This window comes from Neofelis nebulosa, chromosome 7 (genome assembly GCF_028018385.1).
Source record: "Neofelis nebulosa isolate mNeoNeb1 chromosome 7, mNeoNeb1.pri, whole genome shotgun sequence".
Lineage (NCBI taxonomy): Eukaryota > Metazoa > Chordata > Mammalia > Carnivora > Felidae > Neofelis > Neofelis nebulosa.
Window position 1 is genome coordinate 10,485,840 of NC_080788.1, and position 27,759 is coordinate 10,513,598.

The 27,759-nt window shown below is 42.4% G+C and overlaps 1 protein-coding gene across 4 annotated transcripts in view; it reads left to right on the forward strand.

Annotated features, from left to right (window-relative positions):
- The first annotated feature begins 2,023 nt into the window (after positions 1 to 2,023).
- SV2B (synaptic vesicle glycoprotein 2B) overlaps positions 2,024 to 27,759 on the forward strand; it is a 208,142-nt gene continuing 182,406 nt past the window's right edge. Inside the window, exon 1 of one of the 4 annotated variants that reach the window (XM_058736680.1) lies at positions 2,024 to 2,220. The gene's annotated coding sequence lies outside the window, so the exon portion shown is untranslated. Of the gene's footprint in view, positions 2,221 to 24,007; positions 25,015 to 25,443; positions 25,754 to 26,843; positions 26,866 to 27,759 lie in introns of those variants that run through there. The other 3 variants (XM_058736677.1, XM_058736679.1, XM_058736682.1) reach the window with 3 other exon arrangements.

Consider the following 27,759-nt stretch of genomic DNA (forward strand, 5'->3'; position numbering starts at 1 on the left):
TGGCTCTGGCAAAATAGTTTCTCTTGACGATGGGTCTAGTGAAGAATAGAATGGTCTGGCATATTTCAGAATGGCCCCATTTCTCCCTCCCGTTGCCAGAAGCCATGAGGGGACTTCTCCAGTCTTCACTGTGGGAACGTGGTCCAGCCTCTGGAGGTGAAACTCACAACAGGGAGGGGATCTCCCCCACCCCATGACTGGGTCCCCTGGAGTTTTTATCTTGTAGACTTTTCCATGCTAAACCTCCAGCAAATTCATCAATCCCAGTTCAGGGTTTCTTGCCTGGACGCTGGTTTCTGCAGAGGTTTTCCCTTGCGGGTTTCTGCTCCTGTAAGTTGTGAGTCTCTGTATCTGTCTGATGGTCTCTCCAGCTTTGGGAGTAGCGGTTTGCCCCGTGACCTCACTTCCTGGATGGATCCAAGAAGGATTTCTCAGTATGCTTCGTTTTTCTTTTCTCTTTTTTTTTTTTTAATTTTTTTTTTAACGTTTATTTATTTTTGAGACAGAGAGACACAGAGCTGAACAGGGGAGGGTCAGAGAGAGGGAGACACAGAATCTGAAGCAGGCTGCAGGCTCTTAGCTGTCAGCACAGGGCCCGACGCGGGGCCCGAACCCACGGACCGCGAGATCATGACCTGAGCTGAAGTCGGCCGCTTAACCGACTGAGCCACCCAGGTGCCCCAGTATGCTTCGTTTTTCATTTGATGTTAGGACAGAGTGGTAATTTCCGAGCTCCTTAGATGCCAGGCTGGAAACTGGAAGTCTCAGAAATATATTTTATAAAATGTCTGTAGACATAGGAACACTGCTAACCATCTTGATGCATTTTCATATATAAGTGCATATATACATTCAGTCTGTATACATATAATTCATACACTCATATATAATATGTGTAACTGTTTTCACAAATGTTGATTGAAGTCTGCACAGCTTTGTATGTAGACTTTTTTTTTTTTGACCTAAGTCACTTTTATTAAAATGTAACGTAAATATATACACTCATAAAGACCAGTTCTAAACACCTAGGCATTATAGCTTGTTTTAAAAACTGGTATTTCATTTCATTTCATTTCATTTCATTTATTTATTTATTTATTTATTTATTTATTTATTTAAATTCAAGTTACTTGACATAAAGTGTAGTCTTGGTTTCAGCAGGAGAACCATTGACTCATCTCTTACTATGACACCCAGTGCTCATCCCCAAAAGTGCCCTCCTTAATGCCCATTGCCCATTAGACTTTTAACTTAATTTCCATTTGTATTTTTCTCTATCACTAAATAATCTTGTTAACAGGAGTTAACATTTAATCATCTGCGTGTAACTAAAAGATGAAGTGTGGTAGAAAACCCACCCATGAATCAAGGAAAGCTGGCTAGAGAAAAAAGGGTCAATTGTCTGTGGCTCTTGATGTAAAATTATTTTAGTGCAGTTAAAAAATGCATATTCAGTACTCTGGCCCTGCTGTCTGGATTGAGGATACAGATAAATAGAACATAGACTTTGGCTTGAGGAGTGCATATCTAGCTCAGGAGAAGGTGATAGTAAATAATAGTTAATGATAGTAAAAAATGGCGAGTGGGGCGCCTGGGTGGCGCAGTCGGTTGAGTGTCCGACTTCAGCCAGGTCACGATCTCGCGGTCCGTGGGTTCGAGCCCCGCGTCAGGCTCTGGGCTGATGGCTCGGAGCCTGGAGCCTGTTTCCGATTCTGTGTCTCCCTCTCTCTCTGCCCCTGCCCCGTTCATGCTTTGTCTCTCTCTGTCCCAAAAATAAATAAAAAACGTTGAAAAAAAAAAAATTAAAAAAAAAAAAAAATGCGAGTGACATGGGGTACATGTGCAGATGTGTAAATATATGACAATGTTTGGGGATGAGAGGAGAAGGTATTTTACCCACTCTGGGTGGCTTCCTTAAGCGTTGCAAATGAGCTAAGTTTTTTTTTTAAATTTTTAATGTTTTGTTTATTTTTCAGAGAGACAGAGCATGAGCAGGGGTGGGGCAGAGAGAGAGGGAGACACAGAATCTGAAGCAGCCTTCAGGCTCTGAGCTGTCAGCACAGAGCCAGACTTGGGGCTTGAACCCACCGACTGCAAGATCGTGACCTGAACTGAAGTCAGCCACTCAACCGACTGAGTCACCCAGGCGCTCCACAAATGAGCTGAGTTTTTAACAATGACAAGAATTCACCCAGGTGAATAGTAGGCTGAGGAAGCCAGGTAAGTGAATTTTTTAAATAAGTGAAATTTACTTACCTCTTTTAAGTCACAAAACTTTTTTTAAAATTTTTTGTAATGTTTATTTATTTTTGAGAGAGACAGAGATAGACTGTGAGTCGGGGAGGGGCAGAGAGCAAGGGAGACACAGAATCAAGCAGGCTCCAGGCTCCCAGCTGACAGTACAGAGCCCAACGCGGGACTAGAACCCATGAACCATGGGATCGTGGCCTGAGCAAAGTTGGACGCTTAACCAACTGAGCCTCCTGTACAAGCTAACCTTTGTCCCATTCCTTCTAAGATAGGATTCTTTGACCATAGTCAGATCGGTAAGATGTGGCTTCCCCAGTGATTGACATACGGTGGGTTCTGCTCTACATAGAAATTATACCTGTGAATTTCTGTTCTCTTTTCAAGAAGAACACAAGACTTTGAGACCAAAATGAGCATAATAACTAAGGAGGAGCTTGGTACCTCCTGCCAATCCAGTTCTTATTTTTTCCTATGTCAGTGCACCTTGAATTTTTATTAGCCATCCAGTGCCGTGCCTGGTTCCACACCCCAGCTTCTCATAGGCTGACCTCTACTTAGGACGCTTAGCTGGCTTCCTGAAAAATGTAGCTTTTGATTTTTTTTAAATTAGAAAAATGTTTTCAAGAAAGTAAATATTGAACATAACTGCAGCATATGAAAAGTGAGCGTCTCTGCTTGAAGCAAGGTGTGTGTGTGTGTATATGTACTGAAACATCCAGAGCAAAACCCCTTAGCCTGCCTTCCTCCTGGAGGACCTGAATACAGTTGACACACTATTGACTCAGAACAGAGAACTGTGACAGAGGAAAGGACTTGCAGACGGTTTAATTAAATTGTCTAAACCTCTCATTTTAGAAATAAGAACTCTAAGAATTGTCAAGGCATTGTAACTTGTCTTCTTTCGGGGAATGGGACTAAATGATTTCTCAGGCATTTCTAAAATTTCTGATGATATCATCCCATTACAGTGCTTTTTCCCAGAAAGGAACTTGTGACATGTTGGCACTGTCTTGGGCTTCCACTCAAGAAAACGTAGTGATATGATGACAGGTATGCAGTTTATTATGGTTGGAGTATATTCTGTACATGCCACACTGTGAAAGCATTTTCTTTTTCTTTTTTTTTAATGTTTATTTATATTTGAGAGAGAGAGAGAGAGAATGGGGGAGGGGCAGACAGAGAGGGAAACGCGGAATCTGAAGCAGGCTCCAGGCTCTGAGCTGTCAGTACAGAGCCCCACACGGGGCTTGAACTCATGAGCAATGAGATCATGACCTGAGTCGAAGGCAGACGCTAAACTGATTGAGCAACCCAGGCGCCCCTGTGAAAACATTTTCTATTCATTATCTTAAACATTTTTTAAATTGTCGTAAACTATATTTTATGCATATAAAATTTACCATTTTGACCACTTTTTAAAAAAGATTTAAAGAATGCTTTTTATTTATTTGTGTGTGTGGGGGGGGAAGGAGCAGAGAGGGGGAGAGAGAGAGAGAGAATCCCAAGTAGGCTCCTTGCTGTCAGTGCAGAACCTGATGTGGGGCTCCATCCCACAAGCCGTGAGGTCATGACCTGAGTCAAAATCCAGAGTCAGACGCTCAACTGACTGAGCCACCTGGCGCCCTTACCATCTAAACCATTTTTTTTCCCAATATATGAAATTTATTGTCCAATTGGTTTCCATACAACACCCAGTGCTCATCCCAAAAGGTGCCCTCCTCAATACCCATCCCCCACCCTCCCCTCCCTCCCACCCCCCATCAACCCTCAGTTTGTTCTCAGTTTTTAACAGTCTCTTATGCTTTGGCTCTCTCCCACTCTAACCTCTTTTTTTTTTTTTTTCCTTCCCTTCCCCATGGGTTTCTGTTAAGTTTCTCAGGATCCACATAAGAGTGAAACCATATGGTATCTGTCTCTCTCTGTATGGCTTATTTCACTTAGCATCACACTCTCCATTTTTAAGTGTGTAGTTCAGTGCCATTTGGTACATTCCTGTTGTTGGGCGACCATCTCTACCATCCATCCCCAGAACTCCCTATATTTTGCAAAACCGAAATTCTACTCACTCGACAACTCCTATCCTCCTCCCCCAGCCCTTGGCAGCCACCATCCTACTTTCTGTCTCTACAAATGTGACTGCTCTAGGTACCTCCTATAAGTAGAATCATATACTCTTTGTCCGTTGGGGACTGGCTTATTTCACTTAATGTAATGTCCTCAGGTTCATCCGTGTTGTAGCATGGGTCAGCATTTCCTTCTTTTTTTAAAAATAATTTATATATATTTTTTAGTTTACCTCCAAGTTAGTTAGCATATAGGGCCACAATGATTTCAGGAGTAGATTCCTTAGTGCCTCTTACCCATGTAGCCCATCCCCTTTCCCACGACCCCTCCAGCAACCCTCTGTTTGTTCTCCATATTTAAGAGTCTCTTATGTTTTATCTCCCTCCCTGTTTTTATATTATTTTTTCTTCCCTTATGTTCATCCGTTTTGTCTCTTAAAGTCCTCATATGAGTGAAGTCATATAATTTTTGTCTTTCTCTGACTAATTTCACTTAACATAATACCCTCTAGTTCCATCACGTAGTTGCAAATGGCAAGATTTCATTCTTTTTGATTGCTGAGTAATACTCCATTGTATGTATATACCACATCTTCTTTATCCATTCATGCATCGATGGACATTTGGGCTCTTTCCATATGTTAGTTATTATTGATAGTGCTGCTATAAACATTGGGGTGCATGTGCCCCTTTGAAACACCACACCTGTATCCCTTGGATAAATACCTAGTAGTGCAATTGCTGGGTCGTAGGGTAGTTCTATTTTTAATTTTCTGAGGAACCTCCATACTGTTTTCCACAGTGGCTGCACCAGTTTGCATTCCCACCAGCAGCGCAAAAGAGATCCTTTTTCTCCGCACCCTCCCCAACATCTGTTGTTGCCTGAGTTGTTAATGTTAGCCATCCTGACAGGTGTGAGGTGATATCTTGTTGTGGTTTTGATTTGTATTTCCCTGATGATGAGTCATGTTGAGCATTTTTTCATGTGTCAGTTGGCCATCTGGATGTCTTCTTTGGAGAAGTGTCGATTCATGTCTTTTGCCCATTTCTTCACTGGATTATTTGTTTTTTGGGTGTGGAGTTTGATAAGTTCTTTGTAGATTTGGATACTAACCCTTTATCTGATATATCATTTGCAGATATCTTCTCCCATTCTGTCGGTTCGCCTTTTAGTTTTGCTGATTGTTTCCTTTGCTGTGCAGAAGCTTTTTATTTGGATGAGGTCCTGATAGTTCATTTTTGCTTTTGTTTCCCTTGCCTCTGGAGACATGGTGAGTAAGAAGTTGCTGTGGCCAAGATCAAAAAGGTTTTTGCCTGCTTTCTCCTCGAGGATTTTGATGTCTTCCTGTCTTACATTGAGGTCTTTCATCCATTTTGAGTTTATTTTTGTGTACGGTGTAAGAAAGTGGTCCAGGTTCATTCTTCTGCATGTCGCTGTCCAGTTTTCCCAGCACCGCTTGCTGAAGAGACTGTCTTTATTCGATTGGATATTCTTTCCTGCTTTGTCAAAGATTAGTTGGCCATATGTTTGTGGGTCCATTTCTGGGTTCTCTATTCTGTTCCATTGATCTGAGTGTCTGTTCTTGTGCCAGTACCATACTGTCTTGATGATTACAGCTTTGTAATACAGCTTGAAGTCTGGGATTGTGATGCCTCCAGCTTTGGTTTTGTTTTTTAAGATTGCTTTGGCTATTCAGGGTCTTCGCTGTTTCCATACAAATTTTAGGATTATTTGTTCTAGCTCTGTGAAGAATGATGGTGTTATTTTGATATGTAGATTGCTTTGGGTAGTATCGACATTTTAACAATATTTGTTCTTCCTATCCAGGAGCATGGAATATTTTTCCATTTTTTTGTGTCTTCAATTTCTTTCATAAGCTTTCTATAGTTTTCAGTGTGCAGATTTTTCACCTCTTTGGTGAGATTTATTCCTAGGTATTTTATGGTTTTTGGTGCAATTGTAAATGGGATCGATTCCTTGGTTTCTCTTTCTGTTGCTTCATTGTTGGTATATAGGAATGCAACCAATTTCTGTGCATTGATTTTATATCCTGCAACTTTGCTGAATTCATGAATCAGTTCTAGCAGTTTCTTGGTGGAATCTTTCGGGTTTTCCATATAGATTATCATGTCATCTGCGAGGAGTGAAAGTTTGGCCTCCTCATGGCCGATTTGGATGCCTTTTCTTCTTTGTGTTATCTAATTTCTGAGGCTAAGACTTCCAATACTATGCTGAATAACAGTGGTGAGAGTGGACATCCCTGTCTTGTTCCTGACCTTAGGGGAAAGCTCTCAGGTTTTCTCCACTGAGGGTGATATTAGCATTGGGTGTTTCATGTATGGCTTTTATGATCTCAAGGTATGCTCCTTCTATCCCTACTTTCTTGAGGGTTTTTATCAAGAAAGGATGCTGTATTTTGTCAAATGCTTTCTCTGTTATCGATTGAAAGGATCATGTGGTTCTTATCTTTTCTTTTATTTATGTGATGTATCACATTGATTGTTTTGTGGATATTAAACCAGCCCCGCATCCCAGGTATAAATCCAACTTGGTCATGGTGAATAATTTTTTTAATGTATTATTGGATCCGTTTGGCTAATATCTTGTTGAGGATTTTTGCATCCATGTTCATCAGGGAAATTGGTCTATAGGTCTCCTTTTTACTGGGGTGTTTGTCTGGTTTTGGAATCAAGGTAATGCTGGCTTCATAGAAAGAATTTGGAAGTTTTCCTTCTATTTCTGTTTTCTGGAACAGCTTCAAGATTCAAGAGAATATGTGTTAACTCTTTGTTAAGTATTTGATAGAATTCCCCTGGAAAGCCATCTGGCCCTGAACTCTTGTATTTTTTTTTTTTTTTTTGTGTGGCAGATTTTCTATTACTAATTTGGTTTCTTTACTGGTTATGGGTGTGTTCAAATTTTCTATTTCTTCCTGTTTCAGTTTTGGTAGTGTATATGTTTCTAGGACTTTGTCCATTTCTTCCAGATTGCCCATTTTATTGGCATATAATTGCTGATAATATTGTCTTATATTGTTTGTATTTCTGTTGTGTTGGTTGTGATCTCTCCTCTTTCATTCTTGATATTATTTATTTGGCTCCTTTTCTTTTTCTGTTTGATCAAACTGGCTAGTGGTTTATCAATTTTGTTAATTCTTTCAAAGAACCAGCTCCTGGTTTCATTGATCTGTTCTGTTTTTGTTTTGTTTTGTTTTTTTGTTGCCGATAGCATTGATTTCTGCTCTAATCTTTATTATTTCCTGTCTTCTGCTGGTTTTGGGTGTTATTTGCTGTTCTTTTTCCAGCTCTTTAAGGTGTGAGGTTAGGTTATGCATCTGAGACCTCTCTTCCTTCTTTAGGAAGCCTGGATTGCTATATACTTTCCTCTTATGACCACCTTTGCTGTATCCCAGAGGTTTTGGGCTGTGGTGTTATCATTTCCATTGGCTTCCATGTACTTTTTAATTTCCTCTTTAACTTCTTGATTAGCCCATTCATTCTTTAGTAGGATGGTCTTTAGTCTCCAAGTATTTCTTATCTTTCCACATTTTTTCTTGTGGTTGATTTCGAGTTTCATAGTATTGTGGTCTGAAAATATGCACGGTATGATCTCAATCTTTTTGTACCCGTTGAAGGCTGATTTGTGTCCCAGTATGTGATCTATTCTGGAGAATGTTCCATGTGCACTGGAGAAGAATGTGTATTTGCTGCTTTCAGATGAAATGTTCTGAATATATCTTTTAAGTCCATCTGGTCCAGTGTGTCATTTAAAGCCATTGTTTCCTTGTTGATTTTCTGTTTAGATGATCTGTCCATTATTGTAAGTGGGGCTTTGAAGTCCCCTACTAATATGGTATTATTATCAATGAATTTCTTTATGTTTGTAATTAATTGATTTATATATTTGGGTGCTCTCACATTTGGAGCATAAATGTTTACAATTGTTAGGTCTTCTTGGTGGAAAGACCCCTTAATTATGATATAATGCCCTTCTTCATCTCTTGTTACACTCTTTATTTTGAAGTCTAGATTGTCTGATATAAATATGGTTATTCTGGCTTTTTTTTGGCGACCTTTAGCATGATAGATGGTTCTCCATCCCCTTACTTTCAATCTGAAGGTGTCTTTAGGTCTCAAGTGGGTCTCTTGTAAATAGCACATAGATGGATCTTGTTTTCTTATCCATTCTGTTATCCGATGACTTTTGATTGGAGCGTTTAGTTCACTGAAGTTTAGAGTGAGTACTGAAAGATAGGAATTTATTGCCATCATGTTGCTTGTAGAGTTGGGAGTTTCTGGTGTTCTCTGGTCCTTTCTAGTCTTTCTTGCTTTAGGTTTTTGTTGTTGTTGTTGTTGTTGTTGTTGTTTTCTCCCCTCAGAGAGTCCCCCTTAAAATTTCTTGCAGGGCTGGTTTAGTGGTCACAAACTCCTTTAACTTTTGTTTTCTGGAAAACATTTTATCTCTCCTTCTATTTTGAATGACAACCTTGCTGGATAAAGAATTCTTGGCTACATATTTTTTCTGATTCAGCACATTGAATATATCCTGTCACTCCTTTCTGGCCTGCCAAGTTTCTGTGGATAGGTCTGCTGCAAACCTGGTCTGTCTTCCCTTGTAGGTTAGGGACTTTTTTTCCCTTGCTGCTTTCATGATTCTTTCCTTGCCTGAGTATTTTGTGAATTTGACTGTGATATGCCTTATTGATGGTGGGGTTTTTTTTAAATCTAATGAGAGTCCTCTGTGCTTCCTGGATTTTGATGTCTGTGTCTTTCCCCAGGTTAGGATTCTGCTATGATATGCTCACATAACCCTTCTACCCCTTTTTCTCTCTCTTCCTCTTCTGGGACCCCTATGATTCTGATGTTGTTGCTTTTTAATGAGTCACTGATTTCTAATTCTTTAATCGTGCCTTTTGCCTTAGTCTCCCCTTTTTTTTCTCCATTATTCTCCATAAGTTTGTCTTCTATATTGCTGATTCATTTTTCTGCCTCATCCATCCTTGCCACCGTGGCATCCATTCAAGATTGCAGCTTATTATAGCATTTTTTATTTCATCCTGACTAGCTTTTTCTTCTTTTATCTCCAGAGAAAGGGATTCTAATCTATTTTCTATTCTAGCTAGTATTCTTACTATTTTGATTCTAAATTCTGGTTCAGACATCTTGCTTGTATCTTGTGTTGATTAAGTCCCTGGCTGTCATTTCTTCCAGTTCTTTCTTTTGGGGTGAATTCCTTTGTTCCATCATTTTGAGGGAAGAAAAGCAATTAATAAAGTAAAAAAATTAAAATTAAAAAGTAAAAACAACACAAAAGATTAAGTAAATGATGCTAGATCCTAGGTGTGTTTTGGTCTGGTTGTGGAAAGGAGCTTGATAGATTAGAGAAAAAAGGGAAAGATAAGAAAAGAAAAAAAAAGGAAAACGTTTAAAAATTTGAAAAAAATGAATACAGTGAGATAGAATAAATTGGAATGATGGAAATAAAATTTGAAAAATTTTCAAAAATAAAAAATATTGTAGAGAAAAAAATTAAAGAAAAGTATTTTTAATAAAAATGGAAAATAAAAATAATTTTTTCTCTTTCTGTATTCAAGAATAAGGAAAGAAAAGGAAAAGAAAAAATGGAATAGATAGACCAGTGAATAGACTGAAATATGATTCAAATTACATCGATTTCCCCTAGAAGCCAAACTATGAAGACCTTTAGAGTCCAGAAACTAAGCAGGCAGAGAGATTTGTGTTCCTGAAGAGGTTGGCCCAGTTGGGCGGGGCCTAGTGTAACAGCTCCATTCTCCACTAGATGGCGCTGCTTAGCTTACTGGGGTGAATTGTGGCGCTTGTAGGTGCTAATGAGCATGCGCGGGAGTGGTGAAAAAGGTGTCACCCAGCTACCAGACTCTAGTATCACAACTCCGTTCTCCCCACCAGCAGTCGCACACCTGTCCTGTCTCCAGCTTCTGCCACTGCCTGCTTTGACACCGTCTGTGACCAAGCCATCAGGTTGCCTGGCGGCGCCTCCCTCCTGAGTTTCTCTGGGATGCGGCTGTGTTTCCCGACCCCTCACTTCTGAGGGACCGTGGCTTTGACCCGCTCCGCCCCTCTGCGGGAGGGTCTCACTGAATACTGGCCGGTGCCGGCCGCACTCAGGAACATGCAGGGGACCGTGCTGCTGCCCATGCCCAGAGACTGGCTGGGTGCTAGCCCGCCCCAGAAAAAGTTCATGCAATCGTGTAGCGGCAGCGTTTTCAGGGATTATGGAAAATCACAACACACATGTGGTGCCAGGTTTCCCATTTTATGTCCTTGTTCCAGCACCAGTGAATGTGGTTGTTCTCCTGGGACTGCTGGGACCGTTGCCTGTGGGATGGTCACACAGCCTCTACCAAGGGCCTCCCAGCAGGGGGACCTCCTCTCCCTGTGTGGCCTAAGGACCCTCAGGACCTCGCTCTCTGTTCCTGGGGATTCACCCTTCCCACCAGAGCTCTGCCAGTTAATGAGCTGTGGAGTTTCAGACTCTTTGGCCCCCCTGTTCATAGTGTCTTAATGGAATTTAAACTCTCTCCTTTCTCCTTTCTCCATTTTTTTGTTCAGTCCCTTGAATACTCTTTCTTTTCTCTCCAGCTGCCTTGAGGGGAGGGATGCTTTCCCATATTTCCACTCCCACCTGCCGTCTCCATCCTCTCTCCACAAGCAAAAACAGCTCCCTGCCCTCCGCAGCTTCTCTCTCCCCCAGTTCACCTCTCTGCAACACATACCCGCCAAGTTCTGTGGTTCAGGTTGTGCAGATTGTTGTGTTAATCCTCAAATCAGGTTTCTAGGTGTGCAGGATGGTTTAGTGTTGATCTGGCTGCATTTCAGGGACGAGAGATGCAAAAACAACTTCCAGGCTCTTCTGCCATCTTGGCCTCTACAGAGCATTTCCTTCTTTTTAAAGGCTGACTGATAGTCCATTGTATGTGTAAATCACCTTCTGTTTATCCACTCATCCATTGATGGACACTGGGCTGCTTTCACTGCTTGGCTATTGTAAATAATGCCGGTATAACTTGGGTCTAAAAATATATCTTCAAGTCCCTCCTTCCATTTCTTTTTGGGCATATGCCCATAGGTCAAATTGCTGGATCAAATGTTAATGCTGTTTTTTTTTTAATTTTAATTTATTTCATTTCATTTCATTTCATTTCATTTCATTTCATTTCAGAGAGAGAGCATGAGAGTGGAGGAGAGGGGCAGAGGGAGAGAGAGAGATAGAATCTCAAGCAGGGTCCATGCTCAGTGCAGAGCCCGACACAAGGCTGTATCCCACAACCCTGGGATCATGACCTGAGCCGAAATCAAGAGTCTGATGCTCAAATGACTGAGCCACCCAAGTGGTGGCTTATTTTGTATTTTTTGAAGAACAACTGTTTTCGAAAGAAGCAGCACCATTTTACATTTCTACCAACAGGGTGTAAGGGTTCTAATTTTTCTACATCTTTGTCAATACTTCTTGTCTCTTGTTTTCCTTTCCTTTCCTTTCTGTCTTTTCTTTTCTTTTCTTTTCTTTTCTTTTCTTTTCTTTTCTTTTCTTTTCTTTTTTTCCTTCACCTCCCTCCCTCTTTTCCTTCCTTCCTTCCTTCCTTCCTTCCTTCCTTCCTTCCTTCCTTCCTTTCCTGTCATAATGAATGTGAGGTGGCATCTCATTGTGGTATTTATTTGCATTTCTTTAGTGATGAGTGATGTTGAGCATCTTTTTATGTGCTTGTTGGCATTTGCATATTTTCTTTGGGGAAGGATCCATTCAAGTTCTTTGTCCATTTTTAAAATTAGGTTGTTGGTTTTTGTTGCTGAGTTGTAGGAGTTCTATATATATATTTTTTATATTACCCATTCTGTAATATAGGACTTGCAAATATTTTCTCCCATTCTGTGGGTTGCTTTTCACTCCATTGATTATGTTCTTTGATGCACGAAAGCTTGTAATTTTGATGGAGTCCAATTTATCTATTTTTGTTTTTGTTTCCTGTCCTTTTGGTGTCATATAAAAAAGCAATGCCAAATCCAGTGTCATGCAGATTTCCTCTTACGTGTTCTTCTAAGAGTTTTATATTTCAGCTCTAGTATTTAGGTCATTGTTCTATTTTGAATTAATTTTTGAATATGGTATAAAGTTGCACTTCATTCTTTTTCATGTGGCTGTCCAGTTTTCCCAATGCCATTTGTTGAAGTGATGTGCCTTTCATAAAGCTATAAATCTAGATACTAGGCAGAGATGGACCAGAGCTTCGGTTCCCTGATTTCCTTAGTTTTTAGGATTCTTCCTGATAGTCTTTGTCAGTGCCCCATTGCCTACCATCCTCGATAATTGGGGCATTGTTATAAGTGCCTAGAGGTGTTATAGATACTCTCAGAGTATACTTGAATTTTATTTATTTACTTACTTAAATTCAAGTTAGTTAACATACAGTATAGTATTGGTTTCAGGAGTAGAACCCAGTGATTCATCACTTACGTATAACACCCAGTGCTCATCCCACTGAGTGCCCTCCTTAATACCTATCTCCATTTAGCTCATCCCCCCACCCACCTCCCCTTCAGCAACCCTCAGTTTCTTCTCTGTATCTAAGAGTCTCTTCATGGTGCCTGGGTGGCTCAGTAGGTTAAGCGTCTGGCTACAGCCCAGATCATGATCTCATTCGTGGTTGTGTTTGCACCCTGCGTCGGGCTCTGTGCTGACAGCTCAGAGCCTGGAGCCTGCTTCCGATTCTGTGTCTCCCTCCCTCTCTCTTCTTCCCCCACTTACACTCTATCTGTCTCTTTCTCAAAAATAAATAACCATTGAAAAAAAAATTTAAGAGTCTCTCATGGTTTGCCTCCCTCTATGTTTTTATCTTGTTTTTCCTTCCTTTCCCCTATGTTTATCCATTGTATTTCTTTAATTCCACATTTGAATGAAATCATATATTTGTCTTTCTCTGACTGATTTATTTCTCTTAGCATAATATACTCTAGTTCCATCCACATTGTTGCAAATTGCAAGATTTCATTCTTTTTGATTGCTGAGTAATATTCCATTGTATACTTTTCATTTCATTTTATTAAGTTTATTTATTTATTTTGATAGAGAAACAAAGTGTGTGATCAGGGGAGGGGGGGGAGAGAGAGAGGGAGACAGAGAATCCCAAGCAGGCTTCAAGTTACCAGTGTAGAACCTGAAGTGGGGCTCGAACCCATGAACTGTGAGATCATGACCTGAGCTAAAACTAGGAGTCAGGTGCTCAACTGACTGAGCCACCCAGCTGCCCCTATACTTGCATTTTAAAGGAAGAAATTATTGGGGCACCTGGGTGGCTCATTTGGCTAAGCATCCAACTCTTGGTTTTAGCTCGGGTCATGATCTCACGGTGTGTGAGTTTGAGCCCCACATTGGGCTCTGCACTGCCAATATGGAGCCTGCTTGGGATTCTTTCTCTTTCCCTGTCTCTCTGCCCCTCCCCTGCTCACTCTCTGTCTCTCAAATGAGTAAACTAAAAAAAATATTTAAAGGAAGAATTTGTTGTCCCTTTTTTTTTTTTTTTTCTTTTCGGAGAGAGAGAGCAAGAGGCAGAGGGAAAGAGAGAATCTTAGGCAGACTCCCCGCCCAGCATGGAGTCCAATGCCTGGCTCAGTCTGATGGCTGTGAGGCTCAGCTGTGAGTTGGAGGCTCAATTGGCTGAGCCACCCAGGTGCCCCTCCAATGTTTTAAACCAGGAGGCCATACAGTGCTCTCTGCTCAACTGGTCGTCCAGCTGCTCCTCTACTTTACTGTTCCACTGAGTGTGGAAAGGAGACCAACCAAATCACAAAGATTTGGCCTCACGGTCAAATGTGATTCATACTTTACTTCATACACTTGTCCTTTACTAAACCCTGGGGCTCCTTAAGAACCAAGCATCTCTCTCAGGGAAAGAAAAGGGGCTTGTTTAAGAAAGTGTAAATATTTGGAAATATGAATGATGAAACGATTAATGTGAGGAGTCTGGACTTAGTAAACTTCACTAAATTTTTTTTTAATGTTTATTTATTTTTGAGAGAGAGAGAGAGAGAATGACCTGAGAGGGACAGAGAGAGAGGGAGACACAGAATCCAAAGCAGGTTCCAGGCTCTGAGCTGTCAGCACAGAGCCTGACGTGAGGCTTGAACCCACGAACCGTGAGATCATGACCTGAGCTGAAGTTGGATGCCTAACCGACTGAGCCAGCCAGGCGCCCTAGTTAACTTCATTTCTGAACTACATTCTATCTAACAAGACTCCCTTTGATCCTGGTTCTAGTTTGATTCATATCTAAATGCCTTCTTTCTAGTTTTCTTTGCAGGAGTCGGTATTTAATGTATTCCAGAGGGAAAGGTTTAATAAACTAAGGAGTAGACATATTTTAAAATCACTTTCAAAATGTGTTAAACAGGACAAATTTCATTCAGTGCAACCCGATATATTTTGGGTCCCACAGGGCCTTTGCAAGGTGTTAAATGTAAAGAAACACAACCCAGTGACTTAAAGTAGTTAAAAATAATTCCAATATTATCAATCATATGCCTATTGTTTAACATTAAAGTAGATTCAGTTCATAACCCACATTTCTTTAAATCTCTGCCTCTTTCATATACTTGCCCCCCATCCCCACCCCCAATCAAATGTCCTCTCTAACACTCACCCAGTGCCCTTTTCTATGTTATTTCTTTCTCTGTCAGTCTGGAGTTCATTTTTCCTTCTCAGCGATCTGCCTCCTCAAAGATTTTACTGACATGCCCAATAAAGGGGATGGGAATGGATACCTCTCACCACTCTTGTCCGGCCACCATCATTTCTAGCCCAAATTACTGCCTTGACATCTAAACTGGTTCCCTTGCTTCTACTCCTGTCCCTTACAGTCTGTCCTTAATACAGAAGCCAAATGAGCCTTTAAAACTATGTCAGTCTTGGGGTGCCTGGGTGGTTCAGTTGGTTAAGCATCTGACTTCGGTTCAGGTCGTGATCTTGCATTTTGTGAGTTCAAGCCCCGCGTTGGGCTCTGTGCTGACAGCTCAGAGCCTGGAGCCTACTTCGGATTCTGTGTCTCTCTCTCTCTCTGTCCCTCCACCACTCATGCTCTGTCTCTCTCTCTCAAAAATAAAATAAAACATTAAAAAAATTTTTTAAAAACTGTCCATCTTTCCTTCCCCCCTTCCTATTTATTTATTTACTGTCTGTTTCCCTTACCAGACTGTAGGCACCTTGATAGTGGGGAATTTTGTCTGTGTTTCCCTGTTGTATCGTCAGTTGACAACAACTGGAACATGAGAGGCACCCTAAATTTATTGAATGAAAAACTGAGCTGATTAATGACTTTTTTTTGCTTCTTTTGTCCGTATTATTTCTTCTCTATGGAATGCCCTCTGTAAAAGTTGGCAGGATTTTAGCTTCAGATTACAGAAAAGACAACATGCTTTAGTTTTTATAAAAAATAGCAATTTTGAACATGGACAACACAGTACCATTAAGGCTTTGCAACAAATCTGTCTCAAGGAAAACAAATTCTGTATTTCTGGCTGCCTTCCTCCAGCTACGTCCCGTGTCACAGTTCACACATGATATATGTATACGTTTCCCCTAGTAGTCTCCTTTTAAGAAAGGGGAGAGGGTTAAAAGGAATGAAGTGGCTTCGACAATAAGGAAGTTATTGTCCTCACATAACTGGAGCTACAGAGGTAGCCAAATTCTAGCAGCTGGATAATGACCTTGGGCTTGCAAGTGCTTTTTATTTCTCTCTGTGACATCTGGTACTATTGTGTAGATACTTCATTCCACCTCCAATCTAGCCATTCGTGCAGGGGTAAGCTCTGCACAGCTGTATCGGCACCTTGCTTCAGCTGCGTACACCATGTTTTTCACTTTCTGCCCCAGGCCTTTTCCGATACCCGTTTCCCGGCTCTTGTGGGAACGAACGAAAGGGCCAGCTGGACGCTGGTGCACATGCAAATCTGCAAGTATGAAGAAGGTAACATTTGACCAATGGGAGATGAAAACTGGCAGAAAAATGTTTCACTCTTCCACATATCCAGTGGTGACATTTCTGAGTTATAGTCTATAGAATTCCTCAGAGTTTCCCAGTAGCAGAAGCGTCCATCTATGTATTTAGTTTCCTTGTATTTAGTTTCCTTTTCTCCTTGTTTTGCTCCTCAGAGTCTCCCCAGTCTTGTTCCCGGGGGTCACTTTGGGTAGACTAGGTGCTTACGAACCCCTGCCTCAGGCTCACTCAGGATGGATTCTGTGACTGGATCACTCACTAGTCAGATGGTGGCGAGGACCCCGTTGTTGGTGGAAAGGAGGGTGGTTCAAAGCCCCGGCCTGAACTACCATTACAACTGATGACTTCCTGTGGTGGAGAGTTAGGTGAAAAGCAGGTGGAAGGTGAAATCCTGGCTGAGGAGTGGGCAACTCAGATGAAAACCGTGACCATCAGGTTAATGCTGGTCCTCTTCATGGTTGTGAAATGACTGCCAGTAGCAAGCAGGGCTACTTATTTCGTTTTTCATGTCCAGGAGAAGAAAAAGAGTAGTTTTCTCTTCAGTGTGATCTCGTGGACTTTCTTGAACCAATTTCTGTTGCAAAGAAATGCTATTAGGCTTGAGTTTCTGAGTGAGTCATGGACCAGAGAACTGGAAATACTGGAATTACTGACCTCACTAACCAGTCATGGGCCACTCATGGGGTTCCATCTTCTCCATACTTTTCCAAACTTCACAGTTGCTTAAGAAGACTGGACTGGATGCTAGGGAACCAACTACAGTGTCAATCTTCTGGTCCCCCTGAAGAACTCATCCTTCTTCAAGACTGTTAAAACATCACCTCTTTTGTGAAGTCTTCCATGAGACAGGCTTGTTTCCTCTGTGATGTGTCTGAACAGAAATATGGTAGTGGTTTTGAAAGCACAGGTTCTGAAGCTAATTCGTTCAATCTCCTAGCTCTATGACCTTGGAAAACTTGTTTGAACTGTGTATTGGTACTCTCACAAATAAAAAAGTACTTCAGAGAGTTGCTCTGAAGATTGAGTTAGAACACGTACGTGGCCTAGCATAGTGCCTGGTAAATAGTAAGTACTCAATAATGTCAGCTATTATTAATATGGTTGTACATATAGGTGTATATGTTAATACATTTAAAAAAAAATTTTTTTTTAACGTTTATTTATTTTTGAGACAGAGAGAGACAGAGCATGAATGGGGGAGGGGCAGAGAGAGAGGGAGACAGAATTGGAAGCAGGCTCCAGGCTCTGAGCCATCAACCCAGAGCCCGACGCGGGGCTCGAACTCACAGATTCAGACCGTGAGATCGTGACCTGAGCTGAAGTCAGATGCTTAACCGACTGAGCCACCCAGGCGCCCCTGTTAATACATTTTTTAATGTTTATTTTTGAGAGAGAGAAAGAGAGAGAGAAAGTGTGAGTGGGGGAGGGGCAGAGAAAGAGAGAGACAATCCCAAGCAGGTTTCATGCCCAGTGCAGATCCTGGCTCAGGGCTCATTCCCACGACCAGATCACAACCTGAGTGGATATCAAGGTTCAGACACCAACCCACTGAGCCACCCAGCTACCCCTGTTCAGGCATTTTGAAACATATCTTACCTTTATATATCTGTTACGGGATTTCACTTCTAGTCGTCTCTGTGTCTCCATTGTTTGAAGTTAATATACTTCTCTTGAATGAATGAATGAACAAATAGTACAGAATACATGTCATAGACATATCTGGGAAGGAGAGATTGCTGTGGAGAGCTGGCAGAGGTAATAGGGTGGTTTCGTCAGATTTATTGGAGGAGATAGAATCTCAGCAGGAACTTGAAAGAGAAATTGGCTTTTTATAGGGCTGAGGACTGAAAATTGTTATGAGGAATTTATGTGTGCAAGGATGCAGAAGAGAAAGTAAGTACCAAATATTTGAAGGGATGGACCGATTTGGGTAGAATGGGGGTGGGGGGGTTGGAAGTGACAAGGGATAAGACAGGACAGCTGGAATGGAACCAAAGTGAAGAGGAGCCAAGACTTCCAAGGGAAGAAGGGCGATTTTATGGAACCAGCCCAGGCTTTGAACTATCTCATGATTTAACTCTTAGCCCCACCATTTCCTGTTTGTGTGGCTTTAGGCAAACCACCTCACCACTCTAAGCTTGTTTTTATCTATAAAATAAAAATAATGTGCATAACTTGCAGTGTGTTTATGAAGATTAGCAAAAATTTTCATTCAATACCTTTTAAGTGGTAAACACATGTAAAGACAGCTGTTAAGTTGATTGTTATACTGGCAGGTAGAGTTAAAGGCCTTTTGTGAATACACAAAGAGTGGAATTTTAACATCATTTGATGGTAGCATAATTGAAGCATCAAAATTTATAGAGTGATAATCCAGGAAATGAACCGACGAGTCTAGCAGACATCCCAATGCAAGGAAATCATGGCCTTCTTTGGTTGATTGGCAAGCAGCAAAAGGTAATAGGAATATTTAAAATCCTGTCATGGGATTTTGTGGGTTTCTTTTTTCCTCTTCGAGATTTGGGTTTATGATTCTGCTTTCAAGCAGACCATTGCTTTCTTTATGTAATAATAATAATAATAATTATTATTATTATGTTATTATTATTATTATTATTTTTCTGCACTCTCACTCGACTCTCCTTCCTAAAAACCAACAACCCTAAGTCTGTTTAGTAAGTTGATGAACTGGATTTTATCATGGTCAAATCTGAAGTTCCTTCCTGCCAGGACAGGGAGTGGAAGAGATTCTGATTCTTTGCATCTTAAACCTTTATCCGGTTAAAACTGTAGCTAGAAGGAGTTTATCATTATCACATTATTCTTAGGCAAAGGCCCACAAAGAGTGAATGAACACTGTTTGAGAATGTGCTTGTTTCCACATCGTAACGTATGTTGTGACTTATCCTTTGTAGCCATGAACCAATAGCTGCCTGATGGCCTCTAGGCTTTCATCTGGTATTCTTTGGTTCTTTTCAAAATACAAATTGATTGTGGATTTCCAGTTTTTGCTCTAATTAATCTTAACCTTTGTTGTTCCAATCCAGCTGTTTAGGAGGTCACTTACATTCCAAACATGAGAAACATAAAATGAAGGTGTTCTCTATGATGTATTTGTATTATTGAAGGGAATTGTCACAATTAACAGTAGTATTCTGTGGGAGGAGGACATGGAAAATTTGACAGTTGTCCCTTATGTTTCCTAAAGAAAACAGAGACAAAAAAGGCTTTTGATTAAGTGAAATTTATCTCTTGGGTCTTGAGTGATAGAAAAAGGTAATTTCGTTTCTATAGAAAATTTTTGGTAAGAGATGTGCCTTGAATTTAAAGTAATTAATTTACATATCTGACTCAAAACAAATCCCAAAGGAAGGCTTAAAAAATGGTCTTCTCTTCAGATTTTCAGTCAGAAATCAGAATGTGCATTTCTTCACCTATTAGAAAAGGATATTCCCATCCATTGGAGGCAATATATCATCATGGCTAGCATCAGCCCTAGTTTGGGAATGAGAGAGCTCAGGCCCATCTCCTGGTTTCCTTATTTGCTATTATGTGATCCTTGGCAAGTTACACAGCTGAAAATGAACATGGTAACTATCTCATAAAAATGTCAGGAGGATTAAAGAGTTAGCAAATCAGTTCCTACTTCCAGTAAGATTTAATAAGTAATGGTAAGCCATTAATCTTTTGATCAACTAGAAAAGAAATTAGAAATCATATTTTAAAAGATATCTGAGGAGGGTGGAAGCAAAAAGGACTAAACGAACTTCCAGAGACAGAGGTGCTCTTTCTAGGTGAGCTGAGTTTACTTTTTTCTTCCTTAGGCAGATTTGCTGAGTCTGATCATGGGATGAGAAATAGGCAGAGAGACTATACCAGGGGAGGAAAAACCAGCAGAGATTTAGACTACCATATGGCTTGATATGCTGGTTTGAAATCTAGAGAATGCTCAAATGTCAGATATTTGCTGAGCACTGAGTTGGGGGTATATGAAGCCAGGTCCTGGAGAGGCAGATGAAATATTTTGCAGTCTCACAGTGCTTCTGAGAAAAATTTCCGTTGGAAGTGATGTCCTACAACAAACATAAGACAGATTTCATCTTTGAGACATATAAAAATGGGTGAAATTAGTCTAAGTAAAGCTACTATCCAGCTCTTTGGAAACTTAATTCCTGAATAGATCAAGGTGATCGACACCTCATCTTGTCTACCTAAGAGAGGCATGGTGAGCCATTTCTGGAGGAAAATAACAAGTTCAGTTTTCAATGGTTCCTTCACATACAATGAAAAAATCAGGATACATGCAAAGAGGCAAGAAAATTGTTAGTAATAATTTATATAAAGGAAAAGATAATTAAGGAGACTAAATTATCCACATGTTGAAGTTAGTAGAGGTTATTACAAATACATCAAAGAAAATAGAGGAAAGGATGAACAAAATGGACAAAAATAAAACTTCAAAAAAGCCTATGCAAAGTAATCAAGTGGACATTGAAAAATGTAATATTTAGACTTGAGTTAGAACTCATTGGATGTGTTTAACAGCAAATTGGTCACAGCAGAAAACAAGTTTAGTGAACTCAAAGAAAAGCCAATAGAAAATATTCAAGCTAAAGAACAGAGAGGGTAAAAAGGGAATAGAAAAAATAGAATGTAATAGAAATGAAGGAAGATATCGAAATGGTTTAATTATGTGGGACATATGTATGTGCTCTGTCTTGATGTAAGAGCATAGGAGAGTTAATAGGGCAGAAACAACATTTGAAAAGATAGAGGCTGAGAATTTGTTCGGAGATGTTCAGAGAACTACAATCAGGATAAATATAAAGAAAAATCCATAGGAACACGATAATTAAACTTCTAAAAGAAAATATTAAAGAAGTGAGAAGATTACTTTCAAAGAAGTGATAACAAGACTAACAGCAGACTTTTCAATTGAAAGTGTGGCAGCAGGAAGACAATGAATGATATCTTTAAAATGATTAAACAAAAAGAGACTTTCATCTACAAAATCAATACATAGTGAAAAATAATGTTCAAAAATAAAGGTAAAATAAAGACATTTTATGCCAAGAAAAACTGAGACAGTTGGTCTTAAGCAGAACTTCACTACAAGAAATACTAAAAAGAGTTGTTCAGACTGAAGTAAAAAGATCTCCAATAGATGCACAGAACTCCAGGAAGGAATGAAAACCAGTAGCACTGGAAACTCTGTGGTCATATACATATAAAAATATCGACTTTTTAAAAGAGTAATGAGAACAGTATCTTGTGGGTTTTTGTATCCAGTTGGTCTTGAAGGGCACAGGTTTGAACTGCATGGGTCTACTTATATGCAGTTCTTTTGATAAATAGAAAACAGTATCGTAAATGTATTTTATCCTCCTTATGATTTTTTAGTCACCCTCCAGCTTATTTTATTGTAAGAATACGGTATATAATACATAGGACATTCAAAATGTGTATCAATCAACTATTTATGTTATCGGTAAGGCTTCTTGTAAACAGTACATTATTGGTGGTTAAGTTTTGGGAAAGTCAAAAGTGATACATGGATTTTCAACTATTTGACTTTCCCAAAACTTATTATAAGCCAAAGGGTAAAAATGGTCTTTTCCATAATGTTTCTGGAACATCTGGGTCTCTATGGAGAAAAAATAAACTTTGACCTACTTCATTCCATACATGAATAGAACAGAGACCAAAATAGGAAGGGTAAAACAAAAAGTCATTTGACAATGAAACATAAAGATAATAGTTGCCTGACCCTGAGGTAGATTGGATTTCTTAAACAGGACCTCCAAAATTATGTGATTAATATTTTAATCATAAAAGAAACAACTGATACATTGTATTTCATCAAAATAAAGAAAATAAAAACATAAGCCCCAAATTGGGAGATGTTAAAACTACACATATCTAATCAAAGACTCATATTAAGTAAATAGAATGACTACAGATCAATAAGAAAAGACAAACCAACATATTGGTCAAAGGGCTTGAAATGGCACTTCACAAAAAGATATTCAAATGGCCAATGAGCCGTTTTAAAAATTTTTATTCATTTTTGAGAGAGGGAGAGCGAGACAGAGCACAAGGAGGGGAGGGACAGAGAGAGAGGGAGACAGAATCCAACGCAGGCTCCAGGCTCTGAGTTGTCAGCACAGAGCCCGACACAGGGCTTGAACCCATGTACAGTGGGATCATGACCTGACCTGAAGTCAGAGGCTTAACCGACTGAGCCACCCAGGTACTCCACAATAAGCTGTTAAAAAGGTCAACATCATTAGTCAACAAGGAAAGGCAAATTAAAACTACACTGAAGTATCACTACACACTAGGGAGAATATGGTTAAAATTAAAAACACAATGCCACGTTATGACAAAGAAGTGGAACATCTGGCATTCTCATACTGCAGGTGGGACTGTATTGGCACAACATCTTTGGAAAGCTGTATGGTGGTATTTACTAAAGCAAAGCATGTACTTATCCTGTGACCTAGCAATTCTACTCCTGGTTACACACCCAACAGAAAAGTGCACACACCTGTCACACACTTTGTTGGTGGTGGCTTTATTCATAACAGCTAAAAACTGGAAGCAACACAAATGTCCACCCTCCACAGAAGGGATACATAACTTGTGTTACACTCAGGCAGTGGAGCACGAGATGGCAATAAAAAAGGATGTCCTATGAATATATATAACGATATGGATGAATCTCGGACATTATGTTGGAGTAAAAGAAGCCATACACAAAAAATACCCACTGAATGATTCCATTCCCATGTAGTTCAAGAACAGGCAATACTACTTGGTGTGGAAAGAGGTGAGAATAGCGAGTTACATCTGGGTGATGAGTGGTTATCGCTTGGGAAGGAGCACAAAGAAAGCTCTGGATGCCAGAACTGTTCGATATCTTAATCTGGATGGGGGCTGAGCAGACACTACATGCCTGGTGGCCTTTGCAACAGCAGCAAACCAGAGATCATGCTTTCCTATAGCTTATGTTCTAGTGAGGAGGACAGACGTTAGGCAGCTGACTTTAGTAACGTGTTGGGTGCTGTGGTGGAGGAAGTAGTCAGTGGCTGGGTTATTGCAGGGATGAGGGAAGAATTCCCCAAAGGACAGATTGTTCAGTTGAGAACCATTAGGCATTAGGGACAGGAGAGTGGGAGACAGAACATTCCAGGCAAGCCAGAACAGCATGTGCAAAGGCCTGGGGGTGACAGCGAGACACGAAAATTTGGTATCACGGGAGTAGGGGGAAAGGATGGGGGTGGGGTGGGGGCGGGGTGGCTGGGCTGCGAGTGGCCTTGCCCTTTGGTGACTGAATGAGATGCGTTGGAAGAGTTTCAGCTTTTCTAAGGCCACTAGGAAACCAGTGCCTGGTTGTAGGTAAGAAAGAGCCAGGATCACATTTACATTTTAAGAAAGGAGTTTAGGAGGCTGAGCAGTGGGAGCTCCTGGGGTGATCCCAGTGAGGGATGCTGGGGCGGGGGGGTTGGGGGGGGGCTGGAGTGGGGCGGGGACATAGGAGCTGGCCAGCTGCGCACTGACTGTAGAAATAGTGACAACGGCGGGGGCGGGGGCGGGGGGTGGGGGAACCGAGGACCTCGTGATGGTGTCTTGTGCTGGGTGGGGAAGAGGAAGTCTTTCCGGACCTGCCAGCATTTCAGCACTAGTAGGAAAGGAAAGCAGTTCCAGACCCAGGTGGCCAGGCCCCCTCTGGGCGATACGTTGTTTGATTTCACCTCTGAATTTCCAGTGTCATTTGGTTGCCTCTCCGTTCCTTCTAGAAGGAGCTTTGCTCCTGAAAAGAGACTTTCACTGCAGGGTGAAGTCTTCTGTGCATGGATGCGGGGGGGAGGGGGGTTGGAAGGAGGGAGACAGGTGGAGGGGGCCTGTTCGATGCAGCAAGCCCCCCAGCGTCTTGCTCCTTCTTCCCACTCACCAAATAGGTTCTTCTCGGTTCCCCGATGAGGTAACAAGACAGAGCGGTTTAATTGCGTCCATTATCTAAGATATTTAGGCAATGAAATTAGCAGAGGATTGCCCTTGCCAGGAATTGGAGTCCGGTCCTCTGATGCGTCCTAGTTCGGAGTTGGTGAGAGGGCATCCAGAGTACACAGCGCCCCCTCACTCCAGGCGGGGTGGAGAGAGAGCGAAGCGAGGTGACTCTCGGAATCAGTTGGCTACCAAACTCGGAACTCGAGGAATAAGAAGTTTGACATCTATCGGTCTGCAAATCCAGACAGCCTGGGGCCCCGCCGGCCCCCTTCCCAGCCAGCTTTCCCATTCACTCCGCCTGGAATCAGGAGGTATTTAGAAGCAGGGAGCTGCCTGCAGCGGATGCCGCTAATGCCCAGGCCGGGGAGAAAGCGGGTTAGGATCTGATCCCGCCGCACAGAGGAGCCCGGAGCCGCCCGCCCTCGGTTCTCGGAGTGGCGGGGGCGCGCTGCGTGCCGCGCCTGGGCAGGCGGCAGCGGCGGCGGCGGCGGCGGCGGCGTGGGCGCCGTGATGCAGGTGTGACAGCCGCGGACTCCTGCCTCCGCCGGGATCGCCCCAGCGCCGCGGTGGCCGGAGCTGCGGGGCCGAGCCGCCAGCGCGGACGCCGCTCCGCGCGCACCCGCACCCGCGCCCGCATCCCTCCGGCCCGCGGATTTCCCACCCAGGTAGGCGACGCCGTTTCTCGCCCGGGTGCTTGCAGACCCGGCCGGGCGCTTACCCCGCGCTGCAGGGGCCTCCCCCGCTCGCCTGCGGGGCCGCAACATACCCGCTTGCTCCCTGTGAATGTTGTTGATAGTAAATGGCACCAAAGCCAGGGGAGAGTCTTGGAAAGCAGGCGCAGAGCGGCGAGGACTGCCGGCTGCCTGCGGCTGCGCGCTTCATTGAAGGTGGCATCCCCAAGGGCTGTTTTTTAAACGCGGTTTGAACTGTTAGCGCCACGCAGTTCTGCAACTTAGGCTACTGACATTTGCTAACTCCGTTTGCATAGGCTTCCCAGCCAGGGCGTTTCGTTTGAGTTCTCTTCCAAGCAGATGGGTTTTGCCTGGGGGTGGGGGGCGGTCTGTTCCTAAAGAACGGAGGAAAAACCTGCTTACACCTGGTGGCTTGGGTTGGGGTCAGTCGGTGAGTGTGTGTCTCTGTATGTGGAGGGCGCCCTCCGCGGGCGTGAGAGTCGTTTCTTAGGGAGGCAGAGAGGATTTGTTTAGAGATGGATTTTAGCGCAAGGAAAAGAACATCATTTGTTCTGCAGGGACGGGTGAGCAAACGCGTTTAGCCAGGGAGGAGCGAGGCACAGCCGTTTCTTCCGCAGACGGGTGTTAGCTGTGTCTGCTGTCCAGGGTCCAGCAGGACTGCTGAGACCCGACCCTTGAACCAATTGCAGATGCAATCTAGCTCCGTTTCAAGGTAACTTAACGTCGTTGTCTTGGGCTCTGCTAAGAGCAGCCGAGTGGGGTGGGGTGGGGTGCAAGGGGGTCCCTGCTTGTTTTCTTAAAGCCGGTTTGGGAGGTCAACGTAGGTGGCTTTGAGGTCCGAGGAGTGGCGATTGAGGGGCGCGAGAGGTGTGTGTCGCGGGGAGAACTGGGCGTTGCGGCCAGCTGCGGGGTCGTTCTGCTATACTGGACCTCTTCTATGTTTCTGCCTCCTGCCCTTTCCAGAAGAGGTGGTGGCTTGTCCTGCGGGCTCCACTCAATGCAGCAGGTCCGGTACAGGCTCATTCTGCATCTTTCTTGAGTCAGCAAATACTCATCCAGCACCTAGGATGTGTCAGAGGCTGGGTTAGTCCTTGGGGATGCAGCGGTGAGGAAAACAAAGTCCACGTTCCCCAGAAGCTCACACCTGGTCAGGGAGAAACACCTGTAATAATGAAGTGTGATGAGTTCAGTCATGCAGGTGGGAGAAAAGAGTGTCGGGAGCAGGGGGTGGGAGGAATTAATTGTGCCAGTCGATTGTTTTTAAAACGAAGCGCTCACAGATGAGGCATGCCACGGAAGGATTTCTGCAGGGATTGTGTCCCTCTGTTTGGTCCCTTGGTCTGTGAGTGACCCACATCGCTCTCCCACCCCATCAACATTGTACCTACTGGGTGGGCAACTGGATGGGCAAGAGTTCTGCAAGTCACTTCAGGGCGGGCGCTTGTGGTGTATGCCCAGACCCAGCAGACACAAAACACAGAAGTGTGCACAATGCCCGTCAGGTTCTTCTTCTTCTTTTTTTTTTTTTAAATTGATTATTTTCCTAAATTCCAGGACCAACAAGGGTTTGAAGCAGTACTTCTTAAAGGCAAGGATTCTGGAAATTTCTGGGGGATTCTCAGAGCACATGAACTTCTGTCTTCTCCCCCCTTGTGTCCCTGACCTGTCTGTACTTGTGCCAGTCCAGTTCAAAAGGAAAGGTCTGACCTTGATTATGACTCAATGGGTGGAAAGGAAAGGAAAAAGGAAGCTGTTATTACCAGCCTGCTCTCTGGGAGAGGAAAATCCAATCTAATGGATGTTTCTTCCTGCACAGAAGCTGCGGTGGGTGATGAGAAATGAGAGCTTTTGTGTGATGCGTGCTTGGCAGAGATGCGTATCACATGCGTTTGGAAATCTGAACTGTCATTAAGGTGTTTGAAAAGCAGGCTGGCCTCTGCAAGGTGCCTGGGCTTTGATGGGCAAACAGTCTTGGGCAAGTTACATAGCCTCTCTTTGAGCTTTGATCTTCTGATCTGTAACGTGGGGATAACAAGAGTTGTTACAATAGCTGCATAGTGGATGCTTAAAGAATATTTGTTCCTTGTTGAATAATTTTCAGACATAAATTGCTTGGCACTAAGTAAATGGTCAAGAAATTACAGTTCATTTATTGAGTACCTACTAGGTGTCCAGAGACTGCTTTATGTGTGGGGAATGCAGAACTGAACTAGATGAAGCCCCTATCCTGAAAGAGCTTAGTGTGTGTGTGTGTGTGTGTGTGTGTGTGTGTGACAACAAATAACTAAGTAACTAGAAAGTGAATCAGCCAGTGATGCGTTCTAATGGAGAGGAATAAAGCAGGGTAAGAGGAATGAGGAGTTCTGCCAGAGGGTGGGGTAAGGATGGTTATTTTTTTTTATGCAGCCAGGTCAGGGAAGGCTTTGCTGATAAATGACATTTGATCAGACCCCTGGGGAAGTGAGGGAGCGAGCCAGCCAGATGCAGAGACCAAGCATTCCGGGCAGAGCAACAGCACCTGCAAAAACCCTGAAATAGGAGAGAGATGTGTTCATAGGAAAATCAGAAAGGAGGCCAAGGAGGCTGTGGTTGAGTGAGTGAGGGGATCAGCAGTGGGACTTGAGGGGGCAGACGCCGCAAGGTCACTGGGGTATTGCCTCTCATGATTTATATTTGTCACTAAGCTTCATGTCCCCAGCTCTTGTTTAAGGAATCGGC